The sequence below is a fragment of the Brachyhypopomus gauderio genome, unplaced genomic scaffold, assembly GCF_052324685.1.
Source record: "Brachyhypopomus gauderio isolate BG-103 unplaced genomic scaffold, BGAUD_0.2 sc205, whole genome shotgun sequence".
Lineage (NCBI taxonomy): Eukaryota > Metazoa > Chordata > Actinopteri > Gymnotiformes > Hypopomidae > Brachyhypopomus > Brachyhypopomus gauderio.
The window spans coordinates 61427-84726 of record NW_027507026.1 but is presented as its reverse complement, the minus strand read 5'-3'; the positions used below and the strand labels follow the sequence as shown (position 1 = coordinate 84726).

General features: G+C 42.2%; 1 long non-coding RNA gene across 1 annotated transcript; it reads left to right on the top strand.

Annotated features, from left to right (window-relative positions):
* The first annotated feature begins 16322 nt into the window (after positions 1-16322).
* On the top strand, positions 16323-20765 carry LOC143502761 (uncharacterized). The gene is made up of 3 exons (XR_013127160.1): positions 16323-16884; positions 19696-19772; positions 19995-20765. It is a non-coding gene; the product is annotated as an uncharacterized LOC143502761 (long non-coding RNA).
* Positions 20766-23300: the final 2535 nt, after the last annotated feature.

Sequence of the window (23300 nt, the reverse complement as noted above, 5' to 3'; positions counted from 1 at the left end):
GAAATTTTTTTTTGTTGTTGCAGAAGCTCCTGTGACCGATGATCTGGATAAGATGATCGATGATCTCTTCCACTTTCTCCAGGACTATTCTTCTGACCTTCCACCTCTAGGTGATCAAGAGACATTCATACAAAATCCCATACTGAAAACACATTTGCTAATTTACTGACATCAACTTGTTCAATACTTATTAATATCAATACCATAGAAGTTTACATTAACACATCAGCATCAGTACGATTCATGTAAATGGTTTATTCACTGTGTATCTTTATGCTTGTAGCAGTACTGGAAGTCTTTTCCTTTTGAAAATCATTAATAAATTGCAATAATCAGAATTCACAGGAAACAAACACAGTTACTCCTAGGTAGCGTTAAGTAACTTTGGAGTTTATTGCTAGAGCCATTAAGTGAAAAATAAGAGAAAAAGAAACAGAAAATAGGTCTGTTCTATAGGATTTCTCTTTTCTTTCTATTTTTGTTGTTATTTTTGTCTGTTTTGTTCTTGTCTTTGTTCTTTTTTGTATTTCTCTGTAAAGCATCCTTGGGTACTTTGAAAGGCGCTATATAAGTGGAAATTATTATTATTATTATTATTATTATTATTATGGGTCAGGGGCTGTACTGTGATACTGATCACATCACCCTGGTAAAACCCCTATTAATGTCAATACCAGAAAAACAAGCATAAAAACAGCTCAAATTAAAAACATTCATCTGACATTCTCATGTAAAATTAGAGTATGTTGAAAAAAAAAATTTTGTTGTTGCAGAAACACCTGTTCTGGACTTTTCTTCTCATCTTCCACCTCTAGGTGATCAAGAAACATTCATACAAAAAACACATTTGCTAATTTACTGAAGTTTACATTAACACAGATCAGCTGAAAAATATTCACCTGTTATTACCACACAATATTTAATAAGGGCTTCTTGAAAAAAATTGTTTTGCAGAAGGAACTATGAAATATGTGTTCTCGACATCTGTCAGGAACCCTCACAGGCTCCCTTGGACAAGACTGAGGTCTCTTGCACCCTGCATGTAGGTGACCAAGAGACATTCATACAGAATCCTATGCTGATTACACGTTTGCTAATTTACTGACATCAACCTGTTCAATAGCTAGTAATATAAATAAGAGAGACTCTTACATTTACAGAAATCAGCTGAAAAATATTAACCTGTTATTACCATTTAATATTTAATAAGGGCGTGTTGAAAAAAAATCTTTTTTTTTGCAGAAGGAACTTTGAAAGGAACTCTCAACGAGTCCTGTCAGGAGATCTTGCAACTCACCTCTAGCCTGTTCCTGTGTCTTCATGTTGTTGTTGTTGTTGTGGTGTTTGTCCCTCAGGTGGGCGGAGCCCGCGATCCGTCTCACAGTCTTGTTGTTGTTGTTGTTGTGGTGTTTGTCCCTCAAGTTGGCGGAGCCCGTGATCCGTCTCACAGTCGTGTTTTTGTTGTTGTTGTGGTGTTTGTCCCTCAGGTGGGCGGAGCCCGCGATCCGTCTCACAGTCGTGTTTTTGTTGTTGTTGTGGTGTTTGTCCCTCAGGTGGGCGGAGCCCGCGATCCGTCTCACCTGAGGGTCGTTTGTTTGTCTATGTATGTCTTGTCTTTGTACCAGTTGACCGCTGGTTATTATACCCTTAATTTTGAACAAGTCACGGGTTTTTGGTTTACGCACTTATTCTATTAAACCATACATTTTCCCTAAGACTTGGCGTGATCGTTTCCTTTTTGTTTCACTCACCCTGCCCGTCACACATGCAAGTCTGTCAACATCGACTTTTCATCATCAGTTTAGGCTCCCATAATCCCTCATGTTCTGTTTTTACAATATAAAATATACAAATATATGCCTGTTCAGTTGTCTAGTCCGTGGGGTTAGTGTTGAAAACACAGCTTGTGGTCTTAGCAGCCTAGGAGGAGGCCGACAGAGTCCGGCTCTCTCAGAGCACTGTGAGGTTGTGGCAGGTCTTGGACTTTTGTCGGAAGGCCATCTTCTTGTTCTTCCGGGCAACCATGTGGCCCAGGAAGCATTTGGCCTTTTTGCTGACTGCCCTCTGTGTGGGGTGGGGGGTAACAAAAAGTGAACAGGAGGGGGAGAAGGTGGGGTGGACACATGAGAATCACAAGTGCAGGTTAAAGGTACAGGGTTCCCACACCTTGGTTAACATAAAATTCAAGGACCTTTCAATGACTTTCCAGGACCAACTTCCTCAAATTCAAGGACTGCACCTGCCAGCATTTACCTACTCTTACCCCTGAATATGTTATCAAAAAACGATGTTAATACAACGCAAATTCAAAAGACTGAATGTCATTTCAAGCCATGCATCCTGAAATTTTTTGTGCATGACATTAAGCGCTGATTCTACGAAAACTTCACTCACACTCAACATGACTGGCAAGTTAGCGATGCACATCTGAGATGACGACATTCACGTAAAATGGCTATAGTTGTTGAAGGATCAACAACTACCTACAGGAAACACTTGCTTTCGGTGCTGAACAAACAAACAAATTTCTCTACAGGAGAATGACCAAACTTTGCCAAGTAAAAGTCAGCATAAGCCCTGTAGAATCAATGTAATTTTAAATGAACTTGTGCTGGCAAAATAATGACATGTTGACAGTAGACAAATAATAATAATAATAACAATAATACACATATGCATATACACATACAGTACATACATAAAACAGAGGAGCAAAGCCATATAATGAGATCAAGGACCGTCAAGGACGGCTGTCTTTTATGCCTGTTTTCAAAAACTTTCCAGGGCCTTGAACTTATTTTTTCAGATTCACAAACTTTCAAGGATTTCAAGGACCCGTGGGAACCCTGGTTCATGGTCAGCCACTGGTCAGTGTTCATCCACACCGTCCCCTCAAAAGCCCTCAATGTCTAAAATACAGTAAATAGTACAGGAAGAGGTGCCTTACACAATCACCAACTATAACAGCCTAAAATGTGGTTAGAAATGAGGGGGAGAGACAAGTAATTTTTTTTTACCTTATTTTCAGTAGTTTTTAGCACTTTGAGTTGCATGTATGTATGAAAGGTGCTATACAAATAAAGATTATTATTACAGTGGTACCTCGAGATACGAGCTGCTCTATATACGAGCGATCCAAGATACGAGCACCGAGACGAGCAAAATTTCTGTTCGACACCCGAGTGCACGCTCGAGATACGAGCATGAACCACTAGGTGGCAGTACAGTACTATATGGAAAAAAAGAAATAATTAATCAGCTCAAAGACACACTCAAACGCTTTTCTTTTTCACCCTCCCCCACAACCTTAGGTTCAAAAACACAAACATACCTGTATGTGCGGAGATGACGTCATTTAGCGCGTTCTAGCAGCCAATAGCGTTTTTTTAATTTTAAACACATCCAGCAGAACAATGAACTGATGGTTCACACCATCACCCCCCCCTCACCCGTCTACCTATAAGTGGCTGCATGTACATAACAAAGGGTGGCCTAATGGAATGCAAATATCCCCAGAACTGCCCCCTGGTGGAGACCAGGTGGAAAAAGTGTGGAATGAAAATGCTGGGACTCCTAGTGTTAAAACTACATTCCCAGAGATTGATGCTATGGCTTTGAAATTGGTACCAAACGATAGGTAATAACATTTTCATTTATCTGGTATAAAACACATAGACACTATGTACATTTCAACTATATTTAATGCAAAAACATACATATTTTTGATGCTTGGAAAGGATGACATCGTATGATACATGACCAGTGTTGGGAACGTTACTTTAAAAAAGTAATTAGTTATAGTTACTCACTACTTGTTCAAAAACGTAACTGAGTTAGTAACTGAATTACTCTATAATACAAGTAACTCGTTACCAGGGAAAGTAACTATTTGCATTACAGTTAAAAAAAAGTTATATGCCAATGAATAAGGATTTTTTGAAAAAGCAGTTTTCACAGTCAGTTGAAATGAGTATTTATTGCACATCAACAGACCAGTGCAGGATAAAATCCTTTAAAACCCCAAATCTTTGTAAATAATAATAATAATAAAAAGCAAAAGTAAACAGTTACACTATATAAAGTGCATTTAAATCAAATATCAAATATATTTGTATAGCGCTTTTCACAACATATGTTGTCACAAAGCGCTTTACAGTATTTACAAAGTTAACAATACTATGGGTCCAAATCCCTTATGAGCAAGCCAAAGGCGACAGTGGCAAGGAAAAACTCCCTAGATGGTGGGGAATAGGAAGAAACCTTGGGAGGACCAAGACTCAAAAGGGAACCCATCCTCCATTGGGCGGCCCGTTAACACACAAATTACACAAAAACAAATTATACAGACTAATACACAAGTTACAAATAAATCACACAATCAGGCTAAGTATAAGGTAACTAGAATGAAAGTTCTGGGTGCTGATATTGTCAATGTAAATGTCTTATGATGAACGCCAGGTTTTCATTCCATGTCGGAGCGATGATACTGGAATTGTAGGCTCCAACTGCAGTGTTACTCCCCAAGTGAACCTCGGAGAAGAAAGATATGTGATGTGGTAAATATGTAACAGATTATTCAAAGGCCAAACTACATCTATTTACATATTTACATTGACATCTATCAAATTAAATTAAATTCTCTCAACCTGAAACAACTGGATTGTTCAGAACAGAAGTAAACTTAAGAATAAAACCTCTATTCTTAAATAAATCAAATACCCAGTCTGGTAAACATTCAGGAACTTCAAGTATTTTCTTAAATAATGTTTATATCGCCACCTTGAAAAATGATAATTTTTCTTCGGCTTGCTTCTGACTCGCTATTTCTGTCTCTTCTCCGTTTTTGTCGTGTCACTGGTGTGCTTTGGCGCGCGTGTAAAAACACTGGCTCGGATTGGCTACCATAACGCTGCCTTAGCCTTGTTAAGTTAAACAGGTGTTACACCGAGGACTGTGACCTATCGAGATCTGTTACTCCTCACTAGCCTGGGCAGTGGTCCGCTCGCATTACTGTTAGTATATCAATATATAGTAACGCACCGCTTTTAATGACCAGTAACGTCAACGGCGTTGTAACGACAGGAAAAGTAATTAATTATATTATCTTGTTACTGACAAAATGACGCCGTTATCGCAACACTGTACATGACTATCTCAAAAATGTTACTCTATTGTACATATATCACAATGATCACACATTACATTGAGAAATAGGTTTGAACCAACTAAGCTTTATATCTTAATTTAAGATTGTGAACTGCTGAGATCGTGGCATCTGTAAGACATCTGCACAGCGGGAAAGTGGTCAGCGATACAAGTGAACAGGACGAACCAACAGAGAAGAGAAGAAAGGTGGAGAAATCTCCTGCCACAAGGTGTTCCAGTCATGTGTATCTCATTGGGCAGCCCAGCTCCAGCATCAGTGGCTGTCAACTTCCTACTAATCGCCAGGTGTATCGCCATTCTGGAGTATGGCAAGGATTAAAACACTTACTAGACCAAATGCAGTCAATCACTCATTGCAGTTCCTTTCTCTTCCTCTGTTGTGTTGTCTCTTCTCTTGTGTTTGACTATTTTCCTGTATTTCTCATGGAGGATCATGAAGTGATTGACTGCATTTGGTCTAGTGTTTTAATCCTTGCCATACTCCAGAATGGCAAAACAACATCCAGTGTATCATGGGCTAGAGAACTATTGTCACTGTACAAGCCAACCTAGAAAATCCTGAAGCTACTGGATTACTGAAGGTTTGCCTACCGCTTCAGACTCTGTGTCCCAGCGACAACAGAGGTCTACGAATGGCTGCTTTTGAACCGTCCCTTCACCAGTCGGTGTCTGTGACATGGCGGGCAGAAAGCCCCGCCTTTGTCGCTCTCTGGCAGTTTGTCCCGGAGAGCAACGATGCCGTCCACCCTCTGCTATGTCACAAAAGCCTGGTGACGCAGCTCCACCGGACCGTCAGCCACGTCGACCACGCGATGATGGCCTTGAACGCCGTCGGGTCCCAGACTCTCCTGGGAATTAAAGAAAGAGAAATACAGATATTTCTGTATCCTAATCGTCAGGACATCACCCCTCCTTCCCCTCTGTCTTGCCAGCAATCAGCAGGACCAAACATCACCCTTTATTATGTTAATTAACAGAGCAAGAATGAGGCAGCAGCTCTGTGGTGCACCCAGAAAGTCTAATACTACCGCTACTAATATCCTCTGTAAATATATAGCACATGTATTTGTTTGATACTCTCATTGGCTTTATTGGGTATTTTCTGTCTAGAATAGATTCAAACAATTTTTTCCCCAATTATTTAGCAGATAGATAGATAGATAGATAGATAGATAGATAGATAGATAAATAGATAGATAGATAGATAGATAGATAGATAGATAGAGAGAGAGAGAGAGAGAGAGAGAGAGAGAGAGAGAGAGACAGAGAGAGTACTTGGTGAAGCCAATTAGCACCGCCATGATAATGCTAATTTCCGGTACCATTCGTATGGGATTTCCAATATAACATTAGCATCGAGCTAATTGTCGGCCGAGAGTGAAGTCAAATCTTTGATATATTATCATTTCTTTCATTTGATTATTAATGAAACTAATGGTATAAATAAAAAAGCGACCTTATTGATAGATGTTGTACTTGGTGTTTTAGAAAGCCAATTAGCATCGCCATGATAATGCTAATTTCCGCTAGCATTGGTATGGGATTTCCAATATAACATTAGCATCGAGCTAATTGTCGGCCGAGAGTGAAGTCAAATCTTTGATATATTATCATTTCCTTCATTTGATTATTAATGAAACGAATAGTATATTTTTTATTAAATTGAATTATCAATGTATCTTTACCTTATAAAGGATTAAATGTCCACTCCAAGAGGATTTGATGTCTTCAAATGTATTTTTTGTTTTAAGCATAATTGGTTGTCCTGTAGGTCAGTGGATAAGGTGTTGGGCGACAGGCCACTCAGTGCAGGATTCAAACCCCACTGTGACCTCCTGATCCTGGCTAATAGCCGGTATGCCTTGGTTGAGGGGGGACTGGCCCGAACCAAGCCAACGCTACAGGAAAACCTTTTCTTCATTACTACTAATGGTTTACATTAGACAAACAGCCTGCTCGCTCTTTGCTGTTTTAGAAAGCCAATTAGCACCGCCATGATAATGCTAATTTCCGATAGCATTCCTATGGGATTTCCAATATAACGTTAGCATCCAGCTAATTGTCGGCTGAGAGTGAAGTCAAATCTTTGATATATTATCATTTCCTTCATTTGATTATTAATATAAACTAATAGTATATTTTTTATTAAATTGAATTAACAATGTATCATTACCTTATAAAGGATTAAATGTCCGCCCCAAGAGGATTTGATCATTTTTTATTATTATCAAACAGTGCTCCTTCACTACAAGTACAACTATACACACATAATAAACATATAACAACATATTTAAAACTTGTAAATCCTGTAAAGCTGCTTTGTGACAACATGTGTTGTGGAAAACCAAAATATATTTCATTGGATTTGATTTGATATTTACATTTTTTTAATTATGTACAACTATTTACTACAGGGCAGGTGGGGCGTTTGGCTCACTAGACCTGTTCAAAAAACTACTTTTTCATTAACACTAATCTTTGGAGGACAACTTTTATTTTTATGTAAGAATCAAAAGAAAACAATTCTGTAAAATACAGTACAGTAGTAATAAAAATAATTGGGGTTAGGTGGGCCATACAGCAAAAAGAGGAGGCGAGAAAAGAGGGTCAGTGTTCAGTGTTCATCAGGGTTCCCACACCTTGGTTAACATAAAATTCAAGGACCTTTCAATGACTTTCCAGATCCAACTTCCTCAAATTCAAGGACTGCACCTGCCAGCATTTACCTACTCTTACCCCTGAATATGTTATCAAAAAACGATGTTAATACAACGCAAATTCAAAAGACTGAATGTCATTTCAAGCCATGCATCCTGAAATTTTTTGTGCATGACATTAAGCGCTGATTCTACGAAAACTTCACTCACACTCAACATGACTGGCAAGTTAGCGATGCACATCTGAGATGACGACATTCACGTAAAATGGCTATAGTTGTTGAAGGATCAACAACTACCTACAGGAAATACTTGCTTTCGGTGCTGAACAAACAAACAAATTTCTCTACAGGAGAATGACCAAACTTTGCCAAGTAAAAGTCAGCATAAGCCCTGTGCAAAATAATGACATGTTGACAGTAGACAAATAATAATAATAATAACAATAATACACATATGCATATACACATACAGTACATACATAAAACAGAGGAGCAAAGCCATATAATGAGATCAAGGACCGTCAAGGACGGCTGTCTTTTATGCCTGTTTTCAAAAACTTTCCAGGGCCTTGAACTTATTTTTTCAGATTCACAAACTTTCAAGGATTTCAAGGACCCGTGGGAACCCTGAAGGTAGCTCTGCGGGACTTGAGGGACTTTGGTTTGTCATCAGGGGCTAATCTCCGGGAAGAAGCAGTGGCCGTGTTTATTTTGCCGAGTCTACCATGCATCAGTCAGCTAGCGGCGGCTAAACGCTTGCAGCTTTCACCTCAGCTGCCTAGGGAGGGGGGGACATGGGGGCCTATCTTCTCAATCACATGGTTTAAGGAGCGAGCCCCCTGGAAAAGATGATGCGCAACTAACCGTCTACTGACAATTCTCTGGAGCGCCCCAGGTCACTCTTGTTTCCCACCAGGATGACGGGGATGTTTTCCGACTGGTGCGCCCAGCGAAGCTGTATGCGCAGCTCCGAAGCCTTCTCAAAGCTGGACTTGTCCGTCACCGAGTTTACAATGATGTAGGCGTCGCCCATCCACATGCACTGATCCTTCAGCCACTGGCTGTTATCCTGTGGAATGGCACCCGGTTAATACAAAAGGCGCAGAACGCTCTGTGGCGTATCACCAATCCTGTGGTTTTAGGTGGTTGTTATCAGCGAGTGACTCGCTCACCTGTTCCCATATGTCCTACAAAAGCAGATTTGTCTCTTCTTCGTTGACGATGATTGACCTATCATATGTGTTTCCTGATGGGAAGAAGGAAGTAAGAAATAAGAACATTTATTCTGAAGTACTCAGCATCTCTTATCACAGTACCAGAGTCACCTATCCCAGTATCTAGACAGTAGGATTTTGACAAATCATCCATCAATCTGAGCCCTGACCGTGGAGTTTTCCTTTAGAGCCAGTGTATTAATCTTTTACACCCACTCTGCCTGGTGTTTGACTACAACTACCTAAGCTCTATTTGAGTAATGGGTGCAGCTGTGGCTGGCTGGAAATAGCAGAAATCAATACACCTTTACCTGCTCTCCCATATGACCCATTACACTGTCTGTTAGTCAGACCAGATTGTGAGGTCCTTGAATTAGCTTAATCCCATGTCCTTGGAACATGTTCTACTAAAAAGCAAGCATTATCTCGCAACAACAAAAGTGCCCACATTGGCACCAAGACTTTACCTGTCTCCTCTGAGTCGTGACTGTCCTCAACTCCACCAAATATCCTCGCCAGACTCGACTTCCCTACGTTGAGCTCGCCAAGAAGCACAACCTTGTAGGTGTGTCCATGGGAGTCGCTCCCGGAGGAGATGACAGAGTCGGATGAATCAGACACGCAGCTGTCACGGTGCTGCTCCCCGGGACCGTAGGAGGTGCAGCGCGTGAGTGTGGAGAGCTCGGCGCTCTGCACTGAGGGCATGGTGGAGCAGAACTCGCGGTGGTCCACTGGTATGCTCCTCCGGTGTAAACTCTGCAGGTTGAAGGGAGGAAAGGGTATACTTCCTCTCCTTTTATCCATGTTCCGCAACTTGTCTCCTTTGTTCAAAGTCATGATTATAATATAAGCAGTTTGTTAATATTGTTTGTCCCACTAAGTAGACAGCCCATATTAGCCTACATTAAATACACTTATTTATTGTTTCTGTTCTGACATATCCCAGCTGCCAATATCTATAAACATAGCAGTTTTTTACAGATAAACATGCCAAACCTGCCTATTTAAAATATATAAACTTAGATGTATATTTGTCCAATGTCTTCTTTCCAACGTCTGAACTCCAATGGTCAAGAAAAATCCGTTTGGTATAGCTCCTTTCGTTTCTCTTCTACAGTGCGGTTCGGTTATGATCAGAGATGAGACGGAGCCCCTTATTTATTGCCCGGTAGGATCGCTGGCGTCAAAAAATAATCAGAAAAAAACAGCAGATTGTTCAGATTTAATGTTAATAAAAATAAAAGATGTTTTAATAAATATATAAAAAGTTCTTACCTCTGGTGTCATGACCTCTGAAACGAAGGATGTTCTTTTTAAACTTGATCGGTCATATTTTAGGACTGCAAAAGTCTTCTCAATGATGGCTTCAGTCTAAAAAAAATATGAAATAAGCACAATATTCAGTAATTAAATTGCTGGAGCTCTTAAAAAAAGGTAAGCTCTACTAAAATGACAAAATAGTGTATTATAATAGCGTATAATAAGAGTATTTAATTAGCTCACTATTTTACACCTTGGTCCATGAACATGTTCCTGGTTTAAAACATGGACCTTCAAGTGTTTTAAATGGCTTGTTGATAAAGTAGGTGTACTTGTAGCCGGGTAAACTATGTGCAAGACAGGTATCCAAAGTATCCAAGACCAGGACAAAGAAAAACAATATGTCAGGCTAATATCTAAACATGTCTTTGGACTTTACCCATGTTTTAATACAAATATTTACCTGGTTTTCTTCAAAGACAGAAATGTTTCCATCTCTGAGCCTTTTCATTTTCAGGTCAAAAGTGGGGTTTTCAAGCAGGAACATTCTATTGGACCTCAATCTTCTGGACTGCAGGTCTTTTTCTAGAAAAAAACATAATTTTATTAGTGAATTTGTGAAGTGTAATGATGCTTATTGATGTAAATACACCGCACAACATAACATTAGACTTCTTTTCCTGCTGATTATTGGGTGGTATTCCAGATTTTAAATTTTAGTTCAGAAATTGAGTGCTGAAGAAGATTTCCTTTACTGTAACTCACTATTTTTTTAGTCAGTGTAAGACTGTTTTTCTATTGTGGTTTAATATAAATTACCATTGGTGTTACCATGTTTGCCATTAATTAATGAATCTATGGCAGCCCATAGCAGTATTATTTGACCTATTCAATGTTTGGTGAGTGTGACATATTTCTTTGACATTACAGGTACTCAAGAGTATTTGATGCTGCGCTACTGATCACATTAAGTACTTTCATTTATTTTAGTAAGTACATTTATTGAATCATAACAGTCAAGTTTGCAATTATGTTTTCTTGTCAGATATGTGCATATCAGTGTAACTGCTCAGTTGCCTATGTGAGACACGTGAAAATTCACAGAAATATGCACAATTTAAAACTGCAGTGTTGTATCCCTAATTGCAAAAGGACCTTTCGAAAATGTCACCCAGCTTCTGATGGCTCATTTCTCAGAGAACACCACAGGACTAGTTCTTCATGCAGATCTAAGTTTCCATTGAAAAAATACACTCTACACATGTGTGTGTTGTGTGTGTGTATGTATGTCATGTGTCAATTTATCAAGGGTTCACACACAAGGTTGTAATTTGCTGTATTTCAAAAGAATTTGACAGGAATTTTTTTGTCATGTTTCAGGTGGAACAGCAGGACACTGTATTCAGCGCTGGATGGTCAGCCTTGAGGGCCATGTAATATGTGAGGGGATGCAACCCACCTTCTTGACAGGGCTTGCTGCCTTATTTTCGACCTTCTATATCTTTAATATTGAATACCAAGAAGAGGCCTCATGCACTCTTGAATTCATCCAAATGTTAGGTATTTTCACTAAAACATGTGTTTCTTATCTTTTTAATGGTATACTATTGTGAACAAAACATTTTCTGCTTTTTGTTGTGTTGTTAATGTAAGTGAGTTACACAAATTGAGTTTTACACTGTCTGAAGAGACACTATTATTTTTCAGGCGCTTCATTGGTATAAACCCTGAGTGAGGCACCAAGGCTGGACGGGGCAAAGACTTGCCCAAAAAAACTGGCAAAGCCACCAGCAAAAAGATGACAACAGTCAACCCACATGTATCCACTCTGCTGAGAAGACTGATGGACTTTCACTGGGACTTCATTTAAAATGGTGAGATTATTCAGTCCCATTGCACACACACACACACACACACACACACACACACACACACACACACACACACACACACACACACACACACACACACACACACACAAAGACACCAGCTTGTCTCATTGCTTTAATTCTTTTTCCCTCACAACTTTTCTCTCTCTCTCTTACAGGGTAGAAAGTCTGAATTGCTGTTATTCACGCACCTCACCTGGTCCCTCAACACAAGCTCCATAACAAAGCCCAGCAGCGTCTCTACTTCCTGTAGACTGAGGAAAGCACACCTTCCACCTCCCATCCTCACCATGTTCTACAGAGGGACTGTAGAGAGCATCCTGAGCGCCTGCATTACCGTCTGGTTCAGGAGCTGCAACATCTCGGAGCCCAAGACCCTACAGCGGATAGTGAGGATAGCCGAGAAGATCATTGGTGTCTCTCTCCCCTCCATCAGTGACATCTACACCACACGCTGCATCCGCAAAGTCACCAGCATTGTGGAAGACCCAACCCACCCATCACACGGTCTCTTCACTCTGATGCCGTCCGGCAAAAGATACAGGAGCATCCGAGCCTCCACCTCCAGACTCTGTAATAGCTTTGTTCACCAGGCAGTCAGGCTCCTCAACTCCCAGACACAGAACTGACACACACCAACACTGATCTGACCCCACACACGCACAAAAAGACTGCACTGAACCCCCCACCAGAAATAGTTGCTGCTCTCCCACAGGACCTATTAACTACCTCAGAACCACTGTGTTCATGTATGTTCCATATGATACAGTATATCACTCATCTCAGACACCACTTAGACCACATTGCACTGTACCAGCTCTTTACACCATTATGTCTCAATTGTCTCTGGCCTGTTGTATTTATTGTAATGTTTTGCTGTGAGATTGCCCTATGCTGCACATTTTGCACAGTCTTGAACTGCTACCCTGCCGCACTTTATGTTGTCTGTTGTACTGTCAATTTGTGTTACACCATGGTTGCGGAGGAACGAAATTTCGTCACACTGTGTACCTGCACTCTGATGTAATGACAATAAAAAGCCACTTGACTTGAAGTTTGTCTGGATTGTTCCTGTTGTTTCATTATCGGAACTGTTATGTTGTGACTAGTTTCATGTCAACATTTCCGAGTCTGAATGCCTTGTTCTTTTATTGCACTATTTTCAGTCAAAGGGTTGTGTTGTTTTTTTGTTTGTTTTTTTTTTTTTTACAAAGAAGGCACTATTTGAATGTAGAGAATTTAAATTATGTTAAAATAAAAGGCAAAGTGCATTAAGAAGCTGTGTTTTTTTCACATTGCAATTACATACTGCTAAATTCACAAATCACATTCTGTTGTAGTTTGTAGATTTTGTTGTAGTTTTGTAGAGTACTACTATTATTATCATAACTATAATTATAAATGTCAGTTATGGAAGCAGTGGTGTATTATTATTATGGTTACTATTAATACTTTTACTACTATTATTGTCACGGTGAGGCGGCCCTCTACCGGCCGCCTCTGTCCACAGCGGCTGTTGTTGTTGCTGTTGTTTGGTGACGTCATGTGCGTCCCTCAGGTGGGCAGAGCCCGTGATCCGTCTCACCTGAGGGTCGTTTGTTTGCCTATATATGTCTTGTCTTTGTACCAGATGACCGCTGGTCATTATATCCTTAATTTGGGGATATTGCACGGGTTTTAGGTTTGCACACTTTCTATTAAACCATCCTTTTTCCCTGAGACTTGGTGTGATCGCTTCTTTTTAGTTGCTCACCCCCGCCCGTCACAGAATGACCAGCCACCCTTCGGAAGCCGCCGAGTCTCTTTTTCTTTCTCCTTCGTTCGTGGTCATGTCTCGTGGTAAGTGTTTGTCTGCGTGGTGTTTTGTGAAGAGTTCCGCCTTGCTTTTGTGTTGTGTTTGTGGCACGGCGTGGACCAGGGCTGTCTGCCCTGGGAAAACTCTTCCTGTCTGTTGTTTGTTAGTTTGTTTGAAGAGCTCCGCCGTGTCTGTGTTTGTGGCACGGCGAGGACCAGGGCGTCTTCCCTGGAAAGGCTCTTCATGTTTTGTGTTGGTTAAAACGTGTGTTCATGTCGACGAATGTGTGGATCAGTGTGCGTGCTCGTTATGTTTAATGTTACATGTTTTGTGTGTGACGCGGTCGCCGCTCGTCACTGTCGCCTCGCTCCCCGTGTGTCTTGTGTTAAATGTGGGGAGTGACTGCGACTCTGGTTTTAGGTTTGCACACTTTCTATTAAACCATCAGTTTTCCCTGAGACTTGGCGAGATCGCTTCCTTTTAGTTGCTCACCCCCGCCCGTCACAATTATTATCATAACTATTATTATAAACTGTTATGGAAGCAGTGGTGGATAATGTAATTGTAATGACAATATAGCCATTATTTTACTTTATTATTATTCTACTTTACAATGTTATTTTATTATATTTTACCATTGTATGTACCTTATGCTTTGGCAATACAAATGTACATATTTGTCATGCCAATAAAGCGCCATTGAATTGGATTGAATTGGATTAGAATGTGGAACATAACACTTCTTACACTGCCCTGATGTCATAATAATGACACATATGAGGATCATTCCATGTACACTATAATTTCAGATCAGATTGTGTAGTGTGACGCAACTGACCATGTTTGCCAAAATGAAGTGTCTCTGGTGTTGGTGTGCAGGGGGAATCCAGGACGAGTCAACAGACACAGACATGAACAAGGAGTCCAGAAGAGAAATCAAACTAAAAGCTAAAAGAAAAGCAAAAGAGGAGACAGAAAACATCATTCCCTTGAGTGAGTGAATGAGTACAATGTTAACAACTTATTTTGTGGCATGTATAGGGACTTATTTAAGGTATTTTTCTTTGAACACAGTTCAGTAAAGCTCAGTATCAGTAAGGTTCATGTAAATGGTTTATTCACTGTGTATCTTTATGCTTGTAGCAGTACTGAAAGTCTTTCCCTTTAGAAAATCATTAATAAATTGCAATAATTAGAATTCACAGGAAACAAACACAGTTACATGTTACTCCTAGGTAGCGTTAAGTAACTTTGGAGTTCATTATTATGGGTCAGGGGCTGTACTGTGATACTGATCACATCACCCTGGTAAAACCTCTATTAATGTCAATACCAGAAAAACAAGCATCAACACAGCTCAACTGAAAAACATTCATCTGACATTCTCATGTAAAATTGATTAGTGTATGTTGAAGAAATTTTTTTTTGTTGTTGCAGAAGCTCCTGTGACCGATGATCTGGATAAGATGATCGATGATCTCTTCCACTTTCTCCAGGACTATTCTTCTGACCTTCCACCTCTAGGTGATCAAGAGACATTCATACAAAATCCCATACTGAAAACACATTTGCTAATTTACTGACATCAACTTGTTCAATACTTATTAATATCAATACCATAGAAGTTTACATTAACACATCAGCATCAGTACGATTCATGTAAATGGTTTATTCACTGTGTATCTTTATGCTTGTAGCAGTACTGGAAGTCTTTTCCTTTTGAAAATCATTAATAAATTGCAATAATCAGAATTCACAGGAAACAAACACAGTTACTCCTAGGTAGCGTTAAGTAACTTTGGAGTTTATTGCTAGAGCCATTAAGTGAAAAATAAGAGAAAAAGAAACAGAAAATAGGTCTGTTCTATAGGATTTCTCTTTTCTTTCTATTTTTGTTGTTATTTTTGTCTGTTTTGTTCTTGTCTTTGTTCTTTTTTGTATTTCTCTGTAAAGCATCCTTGGGTACTTTGAAAGGCGCTATATAAGTGGAAAATATTATTATTATTATTATTATTATTATTATTATGGGTCAGGGGCTGTACTGTGATACTGATCACATCACCCTGGTAAAACCCCTATTAATGTCAATACCAGAAAAACAAGCATAAAAACAGCTCAAATTAAAAACATTCATCTGACATTCTCATGTAAAATTAGAGTATGTTGAAAAAAAAATTTTTGTTGTTGCAGAAACACCTGTTCTGGACTTTTCTTCTCATCTTCCACCTCTAGGTGATCAAGAAACATTCATACAAAAAACACATTTGCTAATTTACTGAAGTTTACATTAACACAGATCAGCTGAAAAATATTCACCTGTTATTACCACACAATATTTAATAAGGGTGTAACGATCTGCGCTGGGCAGAACATGGAGACGGACACAAACGCGGAGGAGAGCGAGATTTAATACAGGAAATTCCAAAAGCAGAGTCGTAGTGGCAGGCAGGGGTCATAACGGGAAGGCAGTCCATACAAGAAATAACAACAGACATACTCGGACAGATAAACCAAACACGACGGGGAAACACGGAACAGGCAGGAATGCAGGCAGCGGAAACAATACTCACAACGAACAGATATACCAAAGCACAAGGCACGAAGTAGACAAAATCACGGATCACACGACTGGGGAATGACGGGACTTTATACATAGAAACTAACTAGGGACAGGTGATGGCACTGACACTGGGCGTGGTAACAAACAAGGAAACACGAAGACAAACGAGCAGGGCGGGACCAGAGCCGTAGAAAGAGAGAGTTGCGACACTCCCATAGACTCCTATTGTAATTCAGGAATGCGGAAGTAAACGTGCCATGGGGAGACCAATAGTTCCAAACATGCTATAGTTCCAGCATTGAACTGCGTATGTTTGAAGCATTTCCGCGGCTGTTTTTCTGGTAAGTTAATGAATTATTCATCGTTTCCCATATCATCCTCCATAAATGTGATTAGTATTACTGTTATAGTTAAGTGGTCACTTGTTGTTAGTTTATTTCTGCATTTTAAATACCTTTAGCTTAAATTACACTTCGCTAGCATTAGCTATGTTATTAAAAGCAGGAATCACTTAGCGGTGCATTAGCCTCAGAGTATTCAGTCACTAGGATAGTTGTTAAATTCAGTAATACCTATATAGATTTGATCATATTGTAATTAATGGTAACTATCTGAAGTAGAAAAGATGGTTGGATTGTAGTGAAGTTACTCTTTGGTTGATTAATTAATTAGCTAGTGTTTCAGTGACAGGTGATAAAACCAGCAGCTTCTACATGGATTTATTTATACAGGATGCAACAATCAACAGGTCTATATATAATCTCAACACAATTTAGTAACAATTTTTTTTATTTAATTACGTATGATGCTTAGGATTGTCATTACCATCATAACATTTAAAATATTTTTTTTTAGGCCAGTGGTGTGATGACCAGACCAGTGGAGCAATGCAGATTGGTAATTACTGCAGTAACTGGTGGAGTGGGGATGAGAAACAGATCCTCCATACCTACTGAAGTTTAAGTAACACTGGGTGGCAGGACATTTGTAGGAGTTAAAGACAGACCAAGCACATTCATGGTAACAATGAAAGTATTTGATGGGGGTGTATTTACAGGTGTTGCATGGCTTTGCTGGCTTTTCTTAGCCATTTTCATCTGGCTTTTACTTCCAAAATGCCCAGTTTTGGACAGTGTGTGTTTTTTCCTCTCAGCCTGGATGTGCTTTGCTGCGATTCTCAACCTCAGCCTGATGTATCTGTTAGCTATTTTTTGTTTAACATCATGGCATGAGGGAAGCCTACTGTCTAAGAGCCTAGCCTCTATCTCCATTAAATGTTTTGCATTAGGGAGTGCCATAAGTGAGGCACTGGTCCTAGTTCGAAACAATTGATCGATTTTCCGAACTAGATCAAAAGCCTCCTGTGATGGCCGACAAAGTGCACCTGACTTGAATTCCTTCAATTTTAGTAAAATACTGTGCTCTTCTTCAGGGCTCTCGTTACTGTGCTTAATTGCAATTTGACATTCATTACAAATTTTGGAATATTTGATTACTTGATTCACAATGTACCCTGTCAGATGATAGAGAGCACAGGTCTCCATTTTTGTGTAGTCAGGTGAGGGTGTAGTCACAGGGTTGTGCTCCAACAGGTCATCCACTCTGATGCCAGGACTGGGAAATTCCTCTTTAGCATCCAGGAAGTCTGCCAATAGGCTACTGTCATCCTCCTGATAGCTTCCTGATTTTAGTGTAATAAGAAACTGTCCAACTGATATTGATCTTAGTGCCTGGTGAAACTCTACAGGAGTTGGGACTGGATTCCTCTGTCTTATGCAGCTAAACAGATTTTCAAGACAGTCTTGTGTAAACCTGCTTGTCAACACAAAAAAGTGTCCCTGGGCCAGCATGTCTTCTTGGATTGACAATATTGTGGATGTTGCCATAATGATTCCTGTTTGCACAGGTTTCCAGCTACCCTGTCGACCAATCTTCAGACCATGAAACAACTGGATCATTTGCTGAAGGAACATGATAGATTTATGATATTGATCGTTATTATGCCTGCTCAGTGCCATTACTGGGTGGCGAGAAGACATGATGTCAAACCAGTGGTTCACCTGCTCCAGGAACCATGCTGTTGTCAGGTAAGAGTCAGGTCGCTGTTCTTGCTCCACCATGTATTTCAGCCCGGCACTTGTTGCTTTGCTAAAGACATTTAATGCAGGGCCTACCTTCATCTTGTCAAAATGACTGGGGTGAAGGGTTTTATGTGACACATTTGGAGCAATTTTTAGTGTCATCCCCTCTTGAAAAGCCACCAAATCTTGCAACGGGCCAATCAAAGCTTCACAGGAAGAGAGCTTCTCCCTCTCCACTATATCTGGAGGAATTGTAAACGTCTGTCCACGGACAAGGGCATTTCTCAAGTTCTTAACTAGATGTGGGACATCTGGCATAAAGTATAGCCTTCTGTCTGGTTTTGCTGGATGTGGAATAGATGTTTTATTATGGTCCACTCCGAAAGCCTTCCACATTGCCCGATTAGGGCTGCCCATGTCAGTGGTGATATTAATAACATGTAGCCCTATGGAGTCTGCTCTGTGAATAATGTCTAAAATGAGTGGTTTATAAACTGCCCCATCAGTGGAGTTACCACTGTAGTGGTAAGCCACTACTTGTTTCCAGCGTGTTGTGCTCCCTGTCAACATAAAAACACATGCATGCGTTGCTTCTCCTGTGTGGCCAGGTAAAGTCACATCCCCATAAAGCTTTCCTGTTCCCAGGTGCAGTTCCACGCTTGGTGTGATTGACATCTCATCAAGAGTCAGCACACATTCCTTCTCCATCTCATTTAGGCTATCTACCTTCAGCTTAAGCATGTCAAACACTTCCCCCAATATTCCTGGTTCCATCTTTATAAACTGTAGTCTTCTTTGCAGGGTTCTAATGTCAGGGAGAGGAATCTTCATGTCCTGCAGGAGCTTGTAGCCTGTTGCGCCTGTAGCAAAATGGAGTTTTATGGCCTTTTTAATGATGTCATTTCCCCATCTGATGCCCCTCTTGCTCTTCATTCCAATTGCATTCATCTGAGTTTTAGAAAAAACTGCTCCAAATTTTTTTTCCCTAACGAAATTTCTTCTCCGTAGGACTGCATTTATTCTTTTTTGTCGTTTAAGGGCTGCTTCTAAACTTTTTATTTGTGTTTTTAGGTTCTCCCTCAGGTCTTTCTCACTTGCCCCTGGCTCACTTGGATGCTGCACACTCGTACTTGGCTCACTGCTTTCTGGTATACCTCTCTCAGTCTCCTCACAGCCTCCACCTTCCCTTATTTCACTTCCCTCACTTTCCCTTCTCTGTCTTTCCTCATTTCCTTCAGTAATATCTGAAATTATTGCATGGCATTGTTAGGTTTAAAAAACGGGGTTAGCAATTGAAATACAAATTAACTTTATTAATTATAATCGTATGAATTATTATTTAAAATCATTCATACCTAATTTTATTTTAGGACAATATGTGTGGTCACTCGTCACTGCAAGAGAAATGACAGGAGATTTTGGGGTTCTCAGAGCAGGGGCCTTCCTTTTCTTAGGCTCAGGACGATGGATAAATATGGTTGGAACAGCATCAGCTTTCAATTTCACTTGGCCTGTTTTGGTTGTCGTGAATTGTTCTCCCTCAAAGTGTGCCTGCAGAATGAGTTTAAATTCCTCACAGAATCTCAGACCACATATCATATCTTTATTTGAAGTCAGGTACGCAATGCAACACAAAAAAGAAACAATAAATCATGATCTGCACATATGGTGTATGAACAGAACTTACTGCACATAGTTTTCTGTTATTGTAATTTCTTGTGATGGTCAGGTTGCTTCTACTGATTTGGGCCAACCACTTTTTTCTTCTGTAGGTATCTTTTGGAAACCCATACATCCGGATCCCTTTCTCTGACCGATTGGTACATCCAAATGCTGCACAGCCAACCATGTTCAATAAGAAATCAATCTGTAGAAGTTTGATGTGAAACGAAAATGTTAGGGATGAATTAATTTATGTATTTAATAATGTTATTTTAGTGTTGTAATGTGGCTAATGAATTAATTTATGTATTTACTGATGTTATTTTTGTCTTGTAATGTGGCTAATGAATTAATTTATGTATTTAATGATGTTATTTTAGTGTTGTAGTGTAGACTACAGAATAAATCTATGTATTAAATGTTAAATGTGTTTTTAGTGTTGTTTTGTGGACTAAATAAATCTATGCCTGAACCTTTAATAGTGCAGGCTGCTTCAACAGGCTATTTGTAACTCTAGTTTTGTTCAAAGATACTATAAAAATTATATCAATAAATATTTATTGAAAGTTGATATAAATATTAAGTTGATATAAAGCAGATTAAGTGTTATATCGCCGGTGGATGGCTCCAGAGCTAGCGAGCTAGTAACGTATTGAATCACATCTGTGGATCTGAGGTAAATAAACTGGATATTTTTTTTCGTCGTGAGATATCGGAAGTGTGGCGTGAGAGCGTGTGAAAACGGTCAAATGCGTGCTGGCAACCCTGTATGTTGTAATATTTACCAGAAATACGGTAACCGCTGATGTCTTTCCCGTTTAAAACCATTCAGTGTTCGTGTTTGATTGGAACTATACGGTCCTCCATGAACCACGTGACCTCTGAGCGGCGAGATCACAGAGTGTCGCAACTCTCTCTTTCTACGGCTCTGGGCGGGACAAACAGGCAGGAAACACGGACATGAGGGAACCCAGAGTGACAGCTACGAGAGGGGGCGTTGCCCTACGTGACAGAACCCCCCCTCAAAGCGTGCCACTCCGGGGCACGCAAGGGCAGACAGGACAGGGACAGCGGACACAGGACAGACCGGAGGGACAGGACCAGACAAAATAGGACGGGGGACCTGGGACACGGCAGGGACTGGAGACAGGGAGACAGGCCAAGAGCTGGGCCGGGACACGGCATGACACGGGACACAGGGGGGCAGGACAGGGCCAGGGCGAGGCACAGGAGCAGGACTGGACCGGACAGGACTGGGGACAGACACTGGAGCGGGGCCAGGGGACAGGGCAGAGGTAAACACTGAGGCAAACACGGCTTGGACGATGGCGACGGGGACAGGAACAAGGTGGGTAACAACTTGGGGAACAGACACGGGGACCGGGACAGAGACGACACCACAGGAAACAGACACAGGAACAGGAACATGGACACGAACAGACACAACCACGGGGACAGGGACCAAAACAAAACCAGGGACGGGACCAGGGAGCAAGGGGAACACAGGCAACGGAACATAGGAGGTACATGGCGGAGCAGGGGGAACACAAAGTCCATGCCCAACAGGGGGCAGCACAGTCTCTTGGGGCACAGGCGCGGCCGGGCGGCGGGCAGCGGGCACAGGCGCGGCCGGGCGGCGGGCAGCGGGCACAGGCGCGGCCGGGCGGCGGGCAGCGGGCACAGGCGCGGCCGGGCGGCGGGCAGCGGGCACAGGCGGAGCCGGGCGGCGGGCAGCGGGCACAGGCGGAGCCGGGCGGCGGGCAGCGGGCACAGGCAGGGTCCGCTGGCGGGCAGCGGGAACAGGCAGGGTCCGCTGGCGGGCAGCGGGAACAGGCAGGGTCCGCTGGCGGGCAGCGGGAACAGGAACCGGCGTGGACGACCCCTCCTGGGTCGCGGGGACAGGAACCGGCGTGGACGACCCCTCCTGGGTCGCGGGGACAGGAACCGGCGTGGACGACCCCTCCTGGGTCGCGGGGACAGGAACCGGCGTGAACGACCTCTCCTGGGTCGCGGGGTCAGGAACAGGCACGGACTGCCGACGGGCAGCAGGGACAGGAACCGGCGTGGACGACCTCTCCTGGGTCGCAGGGACAGGAACCGGCGTGGACGACCTCTCCTGGGTTGCGGGGACAGGAACAGGCACGAACTGCCTACGGGCAGCGGGGACAGGAATCCGAGGTGAGGAGATGCACTCGGGGGGCGGAGCCACCAAGCCGACGTTCTCGGGGGGCGGAACCGCCAAGCCGACGTCCTCGGGGGGCGGAACCGCCAAGCCGACGTCCTCGGGGGGCGGAACCGCCAAGCCGACGTCCTCGGGGGGCGGAACCGCCAAGCCGACGTCCTCGGGGGGCGGAACCGCCAAGCCGACGTCCTCGGGGGGCGGAACCGCCAAGCCGACGTCCTCGGGGGGCGGAACCGCCAAGCCGACGTCCTCGGGGGGCGGAACCGCCAAGCCGACGTCCTCGGGGGGCGGAGCCACTATACTGACGTCATCGGGGGGCGTGTCCGCCAAGCCGACGTGGCTTGTACTCCCCCCCAAAAAATACTTGGGGGTGTCGTGATGTATAGCTGGCGGGGTCAGCGGCGGTAGGTCCTCCTCCTCAGGGTCCTGGGTGAGCCTGGAAAAATACACAGACACAGAAGCCCCTCAGCGGCTCTCTCTGCGACGGCTCCGCCTCCTCTGAGGCGTCGGGAGCTCGCAGAAGCCATCGAGAGCCAACCGAGGGTTTAGCAAACGCCAGTCTGTGCACTCAATCCGTCTGCCCGCGACTTGTACTATAGGTTTCTCCTCCCTATAGTGATCAAGCCGGGCAGACACGTAGCGCTCAACAGGAGTCTCGACGCGAAAGCCAGTCGAAAACGAAAGTGACTGGGCTTTCGTTGGTGCGCGTCGAGACTTCCGTGTTCCCACAGCGCCAGGGGAATTTCTGTCTCTGGTTCGTTCACACTGTGATATCGGAGAGTTGAACTGGACCGAACCAGCCAACATCTCATCGCAGCGATTAAACTCACCA